We start from the raw sequence: 14,467 nt of genomic DNA, 5'->3' as shown, positions 1-14,467 counted from the left end.
TTGCCTGTTGGATATATATATATATATATATATATACATACACACATACATACACACACACACAAATAAATATACATTAATTATTTGTATATAACTAATTTTCTAAAATGTCTCTTAGAACCCTGTAATTCTCATGCACGCGCGCGCGCGCACGCACACACACAGTCACACACACACAAGCTAATAGCTTGAGCAATAAGGCCTTGTAGTTACGACTCATGGTTTCCCTTTGGAGAGTGAGACAAATAATCCTGTAAGGAAGGAGACCCTAATCCATTTCCATGTTGTGTTTTCACTAAGAGAGGAAAGAGGGTGTTTACAATTTAATAAAATGACTTGGGTTTCGCCTTAAGCAAAGTTCTATGAATGCTAAGGGCATTATATTCAGTGATGCTATTCCTCAGGGGACAAGGAAGACGAAATTGATATTCACAGAAACAACTGGCCAATTCGATTTAATCTTATTAACGTATTTGAATATATGAGAGAAATTCACAGCTCAACAATAGCCTATTAAACTGAGAGTTAGTGAATTATAGCTTAATAAATGGTCAGCAGATTTCATTAAATATTGTTGTAATCATCTGAAAGTTATCACATGAAAAAGATTAAGAATGAATCATTCATGATGATGATTCTTATCATTAATAATAAAAACAACAATAATAATAACAACAACAACAACAACAACATTATTATTATTATTATTATTATTATTATTATTATTATTACGGACATTGCCGCTACCACATCATAACTATTGTCAAGAAGGACAGGATAATATTGTTGACCTAACATTTCACTGGATTTTGGTTTTACATAATTTCTCAGAATACGAAAGCAGTAAGCACACATGTTTAAAATGAGCACTTGAATGCTGTTTGACAGACCAGGCACTTCGGATAGCTTTTAAATTCGCTTATCTTCTTCTGCAATCTTAAAGAAACAACGAAATGTGTCTTAATTGAATGAATACCCCGAGCTCCTGTATTGTGTATTGTAACAGGACCGACAGCATGACATAACAGAGCCGTTTTAAGGAGGACCCGTTTGTGTATTTTTGAAGAGTTTTGAGACTTATGGATATATTCTGCCAAGTTGTAAACTTTTTGACGTAATTAAATTGACTCGACTAATTCGCGGTGATGCCAATGCTAGGTTTTACTAGGTCAATAACATGGTACATTCTTCCTAGTCACGTTTTGTCTCGCGCTGATGCATAGCTGCGGCCATAATCATAAACTGTACCGATTTCTCTAGTGGGAAACAAATGGGGGACAAGGTGACTTACCCCTGTGGGTCTTAAATAGGCCGACGTTGTGCTCCTCAATGAACGAGCGAAGCAGACCTTTTACTTGCAACACTAACCACCTCATTTGCCGCTTGTATCTATAAACGATCAGTGGTCCTCAATCCTGGAGAGCCGCAGGGTTTGCTGATTTGTGTTGTTGATCGGAACTTAAGTAGCACAGCAATTGATCAGTTAAAGCATTTGATTACACATCTAATTCAGGTCACCTGGTTCTTGGGTCTGAATCGATTGCTGGTCTTAAGGCGAAAACAAAAACTAACAGACTCAGTGGTTCTCCAGGACCAGGACTGAGGGTAACTGGATTAGATGTTGCCCGTGTTGTAGTCTTTTTGGAGGCATGTCAATCTTTAAGGGAAGCATCCTGAATTAGACTGGACACCGACTAGAGCTTTGTGGGGTTGGAACTAGGCTACAGTTAAATTATCCCCCGCAGAATAGACTCGCGCAGCGAGTCACAACACAGTGGTCTATCAAACTCAATTGAGCTCCAAAGAAGACTGGAGTCCGACAACGACAGACCGAATCAACGTACCCGTTTCGCCTTGACATTGTTTGTAAACTTCTTGTTTCCATGGATCATTTTGATCAGAGCTTCAGCAGGCCCGCGTGGTTCGTCTGAGCCGTGATTATTACAATACTGATGAATGGGGATCACGTTTCCCCTAATAGCTGCCCCCTATTTTCACAACCTCCCACTGCTCACCCGAGAGCCTGCTGCCACGACCTCCACTAATTGGGCTGATTACTGCAAGATGTTTGGGAACGCAGGGTGGTGGCGGCTCGGCGTTCTTCCTTAGCCTGCGCCAACGACAAGCTAACCGGCTTGTATTGATCGGCTGCATTCATCGATACATGATTGGAATAACGATGGGAGCACATACAGGAGCGTTGGCTCTCTTGATTTTATTACGAAATACAACCATGTTTTAGTGTGTAGCCTACTTATTGTATGTATATATCACTAGTTCTACAGGCCTACATTTTTGGATCAGCAAAACTGCAATGCTGCCTGCACTATACGATCATTATCAAGTTCACCAGACAAACAGTCCATCGAGAAATTAAATATTTCCGTTCTAGTTTTGGGGGTGCTGGAAGAAAGCAATAGAAAAGAAGTATATGTACTAAACAAAACTAAACGTATTACAAAAAATGGCTAATTAAGAGTAGGTAAATGGTAAATCCTAAAAATTCAGTTATTCCATAGACTACAGTTATTGTTCAATGTGATATTAATCATTTATTTCATCGTCAATAAATTAAGAAATATATTTTCAAGTCTGTTTGGAAAAACACTAATTTGCCTAAATAACACTGGAGGAATTTAATGGTATTGGTATGCTTTGGGGTTATGACGAACCACGGTGATTCATTATATAACAGTACATTTTGGCATTTACCAGAGCGTCTAAACATTTAGATACAATACATTTATATAGATAGATAGTTTTCCCTGAAGCAGTCAAGTTTAAGTGCCTTACCGGGGGACTGCGGTAGTGCCCCTGCCGAGAATAGAACCCACAACCTTAAAGTTGCAAGTGCACTTTCCAAACTAATCAATCATCGTCAATCATTTTATTCTATTTCTATTTTATTTCTATTTTGGTTAATTGGTTTATTTATTCTAACAAGAAGCCAAATTGACAGTTTATGTTTCTTCACCCTCTCAGACTTTGTCGGTTTGGTAACTCTCATTGCCCTTCGAAGCCAGGTCTGCCTGTGGAGCGTAAGGCCTACCTGCCTCTCGTCAAAACGACGGCGTAAGAAATTGACAGCACACCGTCCGGTAGCCTAACGTTGACCATGTCAAATGTCTTGTCCCTTTTTTGTAATATCTTAACACTTCCACACTTGTCCACTTCAGGAAACATATTCTTACAATCTTAACATTTTTCGAAATTGTAGGTTATTTCGTGAAGTCGTGTGTAGAACAGTTATGTGGAAACATTTTACGTGTGACGAAAAAAGCAAACATGCGACTGGACTGAGGAAGTGATGGAAAGTAATATTCAATTCTTTTCAGTTTAGCCAACTCCACAAAAATTTAATAAAATCAATGGGCTGAAAACTGGCCATGACATTCTGTGAGGATTAATGAACTGAATTTCAGTTCATTTTCCGAACTGATTTAATTGAAATTGAATTGAATCACTATTCAACCTGTGCCTTTACAATTAAATAACACAAAGGCCATTTATTGTTTTAGTAGGAGTAGGAGTAGTAATTACAATATCAACACCAACACCAACAACAGCATTATTATTATTATTATTATTATTATTATTATTATTATTATTATTATTATTATTATAAAAGTACTAAGCATTGAACAGCGACGTGAACATGCACAAAACTGAAATTGATACACATACAGTTTGCCCACATTTAAGAACTTCACACTTAAACCCTTCTAATTAAATAGAAAATAACTTTATGGTACATGTCGCTCTGGATAAGAGCGTCTGCTAAATGCCTGTAATAATAATGTGAACCTTCGAGTGTGCCCTGTACATGACACGATGATGCTGTATTTCCAACTGTTGCATTAATTCACTCGATTCCTAAATGGTTATATATTAAATTCTGTTGAACGACTTGTGGGGGGTGTTATCATAAAACACCAAACAACATTCTGTCCACGGCGCGTGTTACAGAACATGGTTTCGATTTGTCTCCCGCACTACGAAAATATTCTAATTGAGACTCATCCAGTTCCATCAGGGGTTTAACTCTGTGGTACCAGCCTCACGCTGTTACATTCCGATTTGCTGCGGATAAATCTGTATAGATTACTTTCTTTCAAAATTACAGTAGCCTAATAAAACTTCATGAATTAACGTTCTACAAATGTGTCCAAACGAGAGTAGGCCTATCAGATTTTACAGTGCATTGACACGTCCGTCCCTTATTCTATTCCATCCGCGTATTAATTATAGTTGAAAGCCGCACGTTTCCACAAACAGGCAGATGCTGTCCAATGTAGAAGTTTGTATTTTTGATTCTGGCATGCAGGTTTAATATACATTTTTAAGGTTTAGTTTTCATTTATTTTAAGAAGAAACCAAATTTCAATACCCAGAAGTCAAATGCAAAAATGCAGGAAATTACTTGCAATTCAGGTAGAATTACTCTTTATATATGTATGGATGACAGATGACGCTTACAAATTAAGCATTGTATCGATAACGATTATTATTATTATTATTATTATTATTATTATTATTATTATTATTATTATTATTATTATTATCCAGTAGCAGTAGGCTTAGTATTATTGTTTTAAAAAAATCAATAACAAATACTTTTGGGAAATGAATCATTTTATATTTCCCACACAGCCTACTTGATGGTGATATAGTTAAATTTTAAAGGGTAGATAAAAATGTAATTGCATCCAAATGCAATGTACTTTGATCTGTTGTAACTGGATCTATTGTAATTGCTCATTTTAATCATACGAACTGATACACAGGCGCGTCATTACGTGCAGGCGCACAGAAACTGGGAAAATGTCTAGTTCTAGTTAATATATGGCAATTGAAACGTGTAAACAGCATGGCACATGATTTTAATTACACCCATGAACTCCCGATTACAAACACTGAGTCTTGTCACAACATAAATCGCAAAATTATTATCAGCCTACAAAGTAACCCGCCCGATTAATTAACTTAAATGCCAGTTACCTGAGCTGTTGTCGGTTACCATAAATATACAGTTGCAGGGCACCACGCTCTTGGTAGTATTCACAAGCAGATTTTTTTTTTTTTTTTTTGCTAAGGCCATTATATTAAGTGTAGACTATATCTGTGTAGGACAATTCTTATCGGCACGCGCTTGTCGCGAGTAGGGGGACCTGTTCTTCAGAGCGCGCAGTTCTGTTGATGTGGAAAAAAATCTGTTTTCACCGGACAGATCCGAGCAAACTTACTTCTCGTTAACACGCTGCACTGCTGCCTCAAATATTGCCCAGGGACCAATGTAATTTTGCAATGACAGATCGGATGGACCTCGAAAGTAAAAGTAAACACGAAACGGTTAAAATAGAATGCCCACTGAATGGGTATTTTACAGACGTGGTCTCTAGGGTTTTGTAAATGAAGATTTATAAGCGTGCAGGCGTACGCTTTAAGGAGCCGTTTTATGGCTCTGAAATTTATGTTGTTTGAATGCATGTTTCTTTTGCAGCTCGTCTGTTACTTGTCATCTCTTCCGCATCGTTTATTCAAAGGTTTATAAAATGTTTAACGCCATCGTGCGCACGTCTAGAGACCATAATTAGTAGATGTAAACAAATCATAATGCCGCCACCATATTTATACGATGTGCTGGAGGAGCAGTTGTTTAGTGTGTTTGTGTTTCAGTGCCTCAAGTCCACGTGATAGCTACACACAAGCCATTTGCAATCCAATTGCTATCCGACGAAAGTCATCTGGTTATTATAATTTGCACGAACTGCCTTAAAATCACTCAGACATACACACAAGCACAGAAGCACACACTGACGTGTATATATACTCTTAATATTCTTTTTGAAATGTATATTTTATTATATATCGTGAAGTAATTAAATAATGGTATCTATGTCAGAGATAATAGATTCGTGGCTTTGTCGCAGAGCCTATTAATATAGATTTTGTTCACTTTATAAAACATAAATCATTCTCACGTTGTAGCAATTGTCCCTATTGCTTAAATTTGTTTATTATAGTTCTATCTAATCATCCTCAACAATAGCCACGCTTTAGCACAAAATTAATCGAGATAAACAACTTAACTAACTCTTGTCCCAGATAGATGCATAACACGCAGGATGCTCTAATTTCCAGGGTCTGTGCGAGGCTGCAAGATACGTTGCATACGTAAACGGATTATTAAAGAATTTGAAAGAGGTAACTAATGTCACTTTGTTTTATCAAGACGGAATTGTTCAGCGAGTCAGTCATTCTCAATAAAATTCAAGCGCCAAATAGCGTGTGGAAAAATTATTTGTGTACAGCGACATATTTGGAAATTGTTACAGTTTGTCTGGACACACTTCAGATCCATACAGTTGTGGGGTTTTAACGCAGCCATAGAGTTTATTTACTCCTTTTCACACTGCGTTAACATACTCTGGACTTGTCACACAGACTCCTTCTTATATATTGCACACAGATTAAGATGCAAAATCCTGAAGTAATATGGAAAAATCTATAAATATCTTCTAGAATCACTTGACTATGCAGCTTTTATTGTACATTTTATTGTACTTGGTCCATTCAGCCTCTTCACTAAACGAATACTGTCAAAAATGTTTCTGACTTTTCTTTGCCACAAGAAATGAAATCTTTATTAGGCAGATTGCATATCACCATTCCTCATTCAAAACCCACATTTAGTTGAGATTTTTTCCTTCCAAATTCTGTTCCTTTTATGATGTTATGAGCTTGGATTAGCAACTAATGGGGTTGAGTCTGAAAAACCTCTGAACAGTAGCTGCAAATACAGAGGCACTGTTCAGCGAGCACGATCACAGAGGTACCACACCTCTTCCAGACTCAATATGGCACACAGATCTTTCCTCCCTGTGACATATCACACCAGCCTTTTCCAAGGATTGGACTGGGACTGGGGAATTGTCAGAGGAAATTTCATGCCTTATAATGAAAAAAAGATTCCATTATCTTGTTGTACTCTGGTTTTAAACATTGCCTATTTGTTCTGGAATTTCTATCTTAGGGAACATGGTGTGGGTACAGCACTACAAATATTGCTCTTGAATTTATCATGGCAAGACTGCTTTTCTGGTATGCTTCATGGACTGGCATGCACTGTCTAATCTTGAGTGGGTAAGTTAAGGCTAGTTCGGCAGTTTGTAGTTCCGTTGGAATTCTGTCAAAAAGTGTGAGATTGAAACCTCCATTGTCCTCCTAGGCCATGACCTTAAGCAATACCTTCAAATAAAAAGATTTGAGGGTAAAAAAAAAAAAAGAAAAAAAAAAACGTTCTCTTTTTTGTTGGAGTCTTTTTTTTTTATCTCAAACTAAGCCAAAGCCACTACCTAATGTGTTCCCAAAATTAAAGCCTGTTTTCTTCACCGGAGTAGAAAGCAATTCAAAGAGAATCAAACCATTCACCTAACAGCCAGAGGTGGCCATGAACCCCAGACGACCATCCATACCCAGTCCAGCAGGGCGCTACCCACTACCCTCACGTATGGAAGTCCCGGTGGGAACAGTCATAAATGTTGGAGGAAGACATGTATACTATGTAGCAATATTACTACTGGGAGGGGAAGGAGGGGAAGTTTAATTGTGTGGGACGTATATGGGGGGGTAGGGGTCATTTCTGTGTTTGTTTGTCCATGGCAGTTACTCACTGACATACGTCATGCAGGAAGAACTTTTCAATCCCCCCCCCCCCCCCCCAGCTCTTCCGTTGTACCCCATGCTGAGGTGGCAGCACGTGAGGGGCTTTCCTGGCCAGCTGCTGGTCTCTCTGCCGCAGCGACAGGCCCTTCCTGCGGCGCGTCTCCACACTGCGTTTCACGGAGCGGCCGGTTCGGCTCAGGCGGAAGGTTCTGGAAGGTTCTGGGCGCACAGAGGCCTGCATCCCGAGGCCTCCCCCGATCAGAGCAGAGCAGAGCCGACCCGGGCAGAGCAGAGCAGAGCAGAGCAGAGCAGAGCAGACCCGGGCAGAGCAGAGCAGAGCAGAGCAGACCCGGGCAGAGCAGAGCAGAGCAGAGCAGAGCAGACCCGGGCAGAGCAGAGCAGAGCAGAGCAGACCCGGGCAGAGCAGAGCAGAGCAGAGCAGAGCAGACCCGGGCAGAGCATAGCAGAGCAGAGCAGAGCAGAGCAGACCCGGGCAGAGCAGAGCAGAGCAGAGCCGACCCGGGCAGAGCAGAGCAGAGCAGAGCAGACCCGGGCAGAGCAGAGCAGAGCAGAGCAGAGCAGACCCGGGCAGAGCAGAGCAGAGCAGAGCAGACCCGGGCAGAGCAGAGCAGAGCCGACCCGGGCAGAGCAGAGCAGAGCAGACCCGATCAGAGCAGAGCAGACCCGGGCAGAGCAGCTGCGCCGATTTCACTGCAAAACAAACCCGCGAGCCCGTCTGGGGCTGGCCGTCCAGCCTAGCGTCTGTGTTCACTTTCCAAACCGAAAAGACAGGGCTCCATCCAGCACTTTCCTATCATCTGAGTTCAGTGGCCTATTTCAGTCTCTGAGGGTATCTCCTTATGTATGTCAGGGTTAGGGTTAGGGTCCCTAATTACAGAAATGAAGCACACCGCTTAATGCATTTGCAAGACCTCTCTTTACAGCTTCTGACTTTATATGTCAAGGTAAGGTTTTATAAAATTGCTCTGAAATAATTAGCAATGTGCTAATGCTGAATTTGTATGCATTCATGTGGCTGGACTTTTACTGCATCTTGCGGTTTTACTTGAAACAAGGAGTTCACGTTGTGTCACCAGCCATATGGGCTGTAAATTCTTCTCAGATAAAGTCAGTAATGGTACCGTACAGTGCAAGGGCCATGTGAGTTAACACTGCATTGCTGCAGTAACCCAAACAGCTTTGCAACCTACGATGACTGCTTACGATGAACTCGGGGAGCGATGCATTTTGTTTTATAACTGCTTCATAATGCAGTTGTTTTAATGAGCTTTGTGGGCTACACACATGCAAAATTTGTACTGTACACATGTTTAAGTAGCACAAGCCTCATGGTACATTATGTGAAAACGAATGTATTCATGCCAGCAAACCTCGGCCTGGGTTCGTAGTCATCTGGCCAGAAACCTGAAATAAAAAATAAAAAAAAACCTTGATTGATGCTGGCACGTTTAGCAATAACTTGATAAATCGCCGCATTAGCAAGTAAACAAAATTGACTATCAGGTGTCCAAACAGTGACACTGAGCTTACAACAGTGCAAATGTATGTGCAAATCTAACCGGAGTTATTTGTTCGCAGGGCAATCAAACCCAAACAAAAGAAACAAATTTAAAAAAACTCACCAACATGCCGTCTGTCTTATGATTTGGGAGGGAAATCTAGCTGCAAAGAGTTTCATGCGAACATTCTGAAGCCTGAACCCTTGACCTTGGAAGATGATCTCTGTACATTCTGAACTGCATGGCTTCTTCTTCTCTTCTTTTCTTTTTTTTTTTTACAAGAAACTGAACACTGCAATAGTCTTACTGGATAATAACGAGTTGTGCAGATTTATACTATCTGCTAGTCCATCACATATTTTAACATTTACAAAAAATGTTACGTGCGGATATGAAACCGCTTATTGCGAAAAGCCAACCAGGAGACTTTCACTTTGTAAATACATGTGTGCCTGTGCCAGTTTATATTTCTGGATTCTATTGCATAATTGATTTTAATTCAGCCTAATAAAGTGCTTGCAAAAACCAGAAAGCCCAGATTATGATCAACTTGGATACATGAACACATTAATGTACTATAAAGGGAAGAAGGGTAAAGCTGTGGAAATGAATGCGAGCACTGAACAGATGTTGGTGAAACAAATGCATATTGTTGGCGTTTTAAAGCTACTTGTGTTTCAAGCTGAATGTAGCCAAAGAGTATATATATATACACACACACACACACACACACACACACACACACACACACACACACACACACACACACACACACACACACACACACACACACACACGCACACACGCACACACACACACACACACACACACACACACACACACACACACACATATATATCCAAAATGTTCTGCAATTTCAATTTCACAATTAAAAAACAAATATGCAAATTATTGAACTATTAAAAAAAACATTTAAACCACCAAGTTTGCAAGATTATGGATTTCCAAGACATATGCTGGATGAGCCCTGTCATATTTTAAAAATGCAACACTTCTGTCTTTTTAAAAATATTTCACAAAGTAGGACAGCCCTAGGAATTCAATGTGAATAGAGGGGGCTCTCTGTGTGTCACTGCGCCCGGACCCCCTAACCACAAGCAAGTTACACACTGGTAGCTTTCAAGACTTAATAAATGCAATATTACTGCACAAAAAATGTGGCCCTGTTGTTTCTCCAAAGTAATAACACATGTTTCTGTTACTCTCGTCAGGCTGCAGTCTGCGCTTCCTTATTTCTCGTGTTGCCTGGTAAGCCAAAGTTTCCATCAATAGTCGGTGTTAGGTGGCTCTGATCCAGGCGGATTTTACACTGCCCCTGCTGCGAATGCACTTTAGACTAAATAATAGTGAAATGATGTATTAAGCACACCATGTAACGTGACAAGTATGAAGTATATATTCCTAATGTATCATTAATTTATTTTATAAAGACCAGTAGGAAACCTTTGTACTTGTAGATTGGATTGCATTGAGAACATTACATACGCGAAAGATGAATTGATATTGTTCGTAATTAAATATACTGCGCCAGAGACCACCATTATGAACTGTATGTATGGGATATATCACAATGAGCAGTAACATAGAGACATTAGTTGTCTTTGATTTTTTTACTCCTTTGTTTTTTTGAGGGCACAGGTGTTCAAAAGGGAGGAGCGGGGAGGATCAAGATCATCATGAAACTGAACCAATTAAAATAAATAAAAAATTACAAGATGATCTGAGAAATCACATCAAAACAAAATAACTGAGCTGTACCACTGTGTGTAGCTGTGTGGCTTTCATTTTAGTTACCACGAGCGGTGCCAACGTCATTTGGCTCCACAGTTTTAAAAAAGTATGTTTAAAATAAAACGGTTAACTTGAGCAGAAGGAATACACACTTCAGACAATACGTGGGTCAGATAATATGCACACAGAGCTCATTCTGACTAGACATATTGTGTTTATTTTATGGGGACTCGATAGACGAGGGGCGGCTCTGTGCTCGTCTGCATGCGAAAGCATTAGTTTGGGGGGGTGGGGGTGGGGGGGGGGGATTACTGTCAATTGCGTACAAATTGTAATAATACCCAGGACCCTGACCACCCACTCTCCCTGCTGATAGACAGATGATAAATTGGTACACATGTCCATTCCACAGTGGCGACATGCGATGCTAAATGTGGTGCAGGAGCTCATCACTGTTTCCACTGTAGCTTTTTTATTTTTGCATTCTTCTTCATTAATGTGACTCCATTACTCGTGCACTAGTCCAGGTTTAGAAACTGTACATCAATTTATGTTTTACACATGTATGAGCATACATACAGTATATATACTAAGAAATATGTGTAGGGAGTATATTACTCTGTGTAAGGGCACTGTCTGAAACAATTATTCACGGTGCAAAAGAATAATAATTTCAGGAATGTGACATTCTAACATTGTTGCTGACCTGAAAGCATGCTGGTTTTGGTGTTTTAAAACACGCAAACATGCACACGTGTACACATAGTACGTGTCATAATAATATAATAATAAATATTATTATAAGTCTTTATATTACAGGTCTTATGGTCATCTTTATTGCTGAAATATGGACACAGTAGGAGTCTAATTCTCATTTTTTCATCCTCTCTGTGGCGACAAGCAGATGGCTAATTGAGTAAGTGGACCTAATAAGACCCCATGAGTGAAATAATTCCCATTCTTTTTCCCAGAACGCTGGCAGAGAATCAAGAAGTACTGCGGAAAATAAAATTCATCAAATGTGTGGCAGATATCATCCCCACCTCCTCCTTTTTAAGACCACCTACGGCTCTTATTTGAAAAACAGACTGGTCAGTTACCATACAGCACACAGTCATGTTTTTAAAACTGAAATGTACTTGTATTCAGCGGAGAAAGGACTCGGTGTTTGAGTGCGAACCCCATTTTTTACAGTCTCCACAATGGGTGAAACGCACGTCGTGTCCAACCGAACGCTTTCCCTGGGTTTTTTATCGTCACGGTAACAGGAAGTGCCGCCGCAGAGGCCGTCCCCCCCGTTCTCGCCGTGTGTGTTTCGGGTCGATTCGCCCTTTCCCCTCCAGCGCCTCGGTAAGCAGGGAGAGTTTGGGACGAAGGCCAGAGCAGCTGTGCCGCTCGGAGCAGGAGATGCTGCATCTGCTCACGGCTGAGTGAGCAGCCGTGGCACAGTAGTGAGCAAACCAGCGCCCCCGCATTAAAAGAGACTTTACACCACGGGGTCCGGGGTCAGAGAGCGTTAAAGGCCCCAACAGCCGCGAGGAAGCCGGGAGCCGCAGTCTGTCTGCACACAGGGGTGGGGGCACAGCGTGGCGGTGGGGGTTTGGGGGCGGGGCTTTCAGGGGGTTCGTTTGGGGTGGGGGGGGGGGGGGGCATTAAGCCTTTGGTGCAATAGGAACATACTGCAGTATAACAAGCAGAACAGCACAGTGGATGTCTCCTTTCTCTCTAATGCAGTACTACAGGCAGTTTCCTCAGGGTGCAAACACTTTAAAGAATCATTTATTTACCGCTCCATAATAGTTTCTGACATGCCATAAAAAATATGGAAAAATATGTCAATAGATAAATGAATATATGTAAAACTTAGTCAAAAGTTGGAGTGCTCACCCTTAGCTGGCTCACTTATCATTTCCTGCAAGCTCATCAATTTCCTGTGCAGCAGGGACGCATCAAAAAGGGTGGGGGTGTAAGGATTTGGTTTTCAAGCCCCTGGTGATGCATTCTGGAAAGGGAAAGGAAAAGGCAGGAGAAGTCATATTTATGAAATAGTGTAATATTATTAATAAAAGCAGAGTGCCGGGCACCTGAGTGTAACTCCGAGCAGCCGCTCACAGCACGTCCCCCCCAGTGGGTGTTTGAGCGAGGCCAAGGCTCTGATGCAGCCTGAGGGGCACACAATACACACACACACACACACTCTCTCTAAAAGACATGCAAAATACACACACACACACACACACACACACTCACACACACACACTAAAAGACATGTAAAATACACACACACACACATACATACATACACACACACACACACACACTCTCTAAAAGACATGCAAAATACACACACACACACACATACATACATACACACACTCTAAAAGACATGCAAAATACACACACACACACATACACTCTCTCTAAAAGACATGCAAAATACACACACACACACACATACATACATACATACAACACACACACACACTCACACTCTGAAAGACATGCAAAATACACACACTGTAAAACACATAAACACAGTCAATCTCTCTTTAAAACACACACACACTCTAAAAGACATGTAAAATACACACTGTGTAAAACACATAAACGCAACCAATCTCTCTTTAAAACATGCACACATGCTCGCACACACACACACACACACACGCATATACACATGCATGCATATGCTATCATACACACTAGCATACACGCCCGCACACGCAGATATCATAATAGGGTCCTCAGGTCTTATAGCAGCTTTTCATCTTCTGTTTCTTATCGTGACCTTTCTTAGCAGCTAACAAACACTCCTCCGTCGGCACGGTGACAGGAAGAGCTCTGCGTTCGATGAGCGGGATAAAATATCGCTCCTTTAATTTCTGCCCGGCAGTGGGCAGGGGGAACAGGATGGGCGAGGCCCGCAGGTTTGTGATGACCTCATCAGCCCTCAGAGATAGGAGCCAATTCTCTCCGTCATGCCAGGACCACAGGGGCTCAGAGTTACGGTTATCCATCACCGCAATTGGCGGATTAAATGCATTAAATGGGGCGGCAGTGTAGTATAATGGGTGAGGAACTAGTGTTCCCCGAGTAGGACAATGCCAGTGTACCCTTGATTGAGGTACTTAGCCTGCATTGCTTCAGCGTATATCCAGCTGTATAAATAGATGCAATGTAAATGCTATGTAGAATGTTGTGTTAGCCGCTCTGTATAAGAGCATCTGCTAAAATGCCTGTACTGCAATGTAAAAATGCATGAATCAAGGTGGACAAGATGGACAATCCAAGCACTCATAATGGCAGTGTTTGCATTTTAAACCAAGAAAAAGAACGTCACACACTCCTCTCCTCCAAGAAAAGCTTATTTATTAGACCAGGCCCTTTACTGGCCTTCATCAGAGTCCCAGTTATAAAACTTTGGTGGGTGAAAAAAAAAAAAATGACATTCATATTCCTCTTGCCACGTATGTCCCAGAGCTCAGAGTGGTGTTGTCCGCCCCGCTTGAGGGGAAGTGACACAAGATACT

The 14,467-nt window shown here is 41.0% G+C and overlaps 1 long non-coding RNA gene across 1 annotated transcript in view; it reads right to left on the bottom strand.

Moving 5' to 3' along the window:
- Positions 1-8,331: 8,331 nt before the first annotated feature.
- The window catches only part of LOC135244989 (uncharacterized), a 60,091-nt gene continuing 53,955 nt past the window's right edge, over positions 8,332-14,467 (bottom strand). The window contains exons 6-7 of the long non-coding RNA XR_010327115.1: positions 12,825-12,939; positions 8,332-9,090 (exon numbers count right to left, since the gene is read on the bottom strand). This is a non-coding gene — a long non-coding RNA (uncharacterized LOC135244989). The remainder of the gene's footprint in view (positions 9,091-12,824; positions 12,940-14,467) is intronic.

This window comes from Anguilla rostrata, chromosome 18 (genome assembly GCF_018555375.3).
Source record: "Anguilla rostrata isolate EN2019 chromosome 18, ASM1855537v3, whole genome shotgun sequence".
NCBI lineage: Eukaryota > Metazoa > Chordata > Actinopteri > Anguilliformes > Anguillidae > Anguilla > Anguilla rostrata.
Note: the sequence above shows the minus strand (reverse complement) of the source record. Positions and strands in the feature narration are given on the sequence as shown.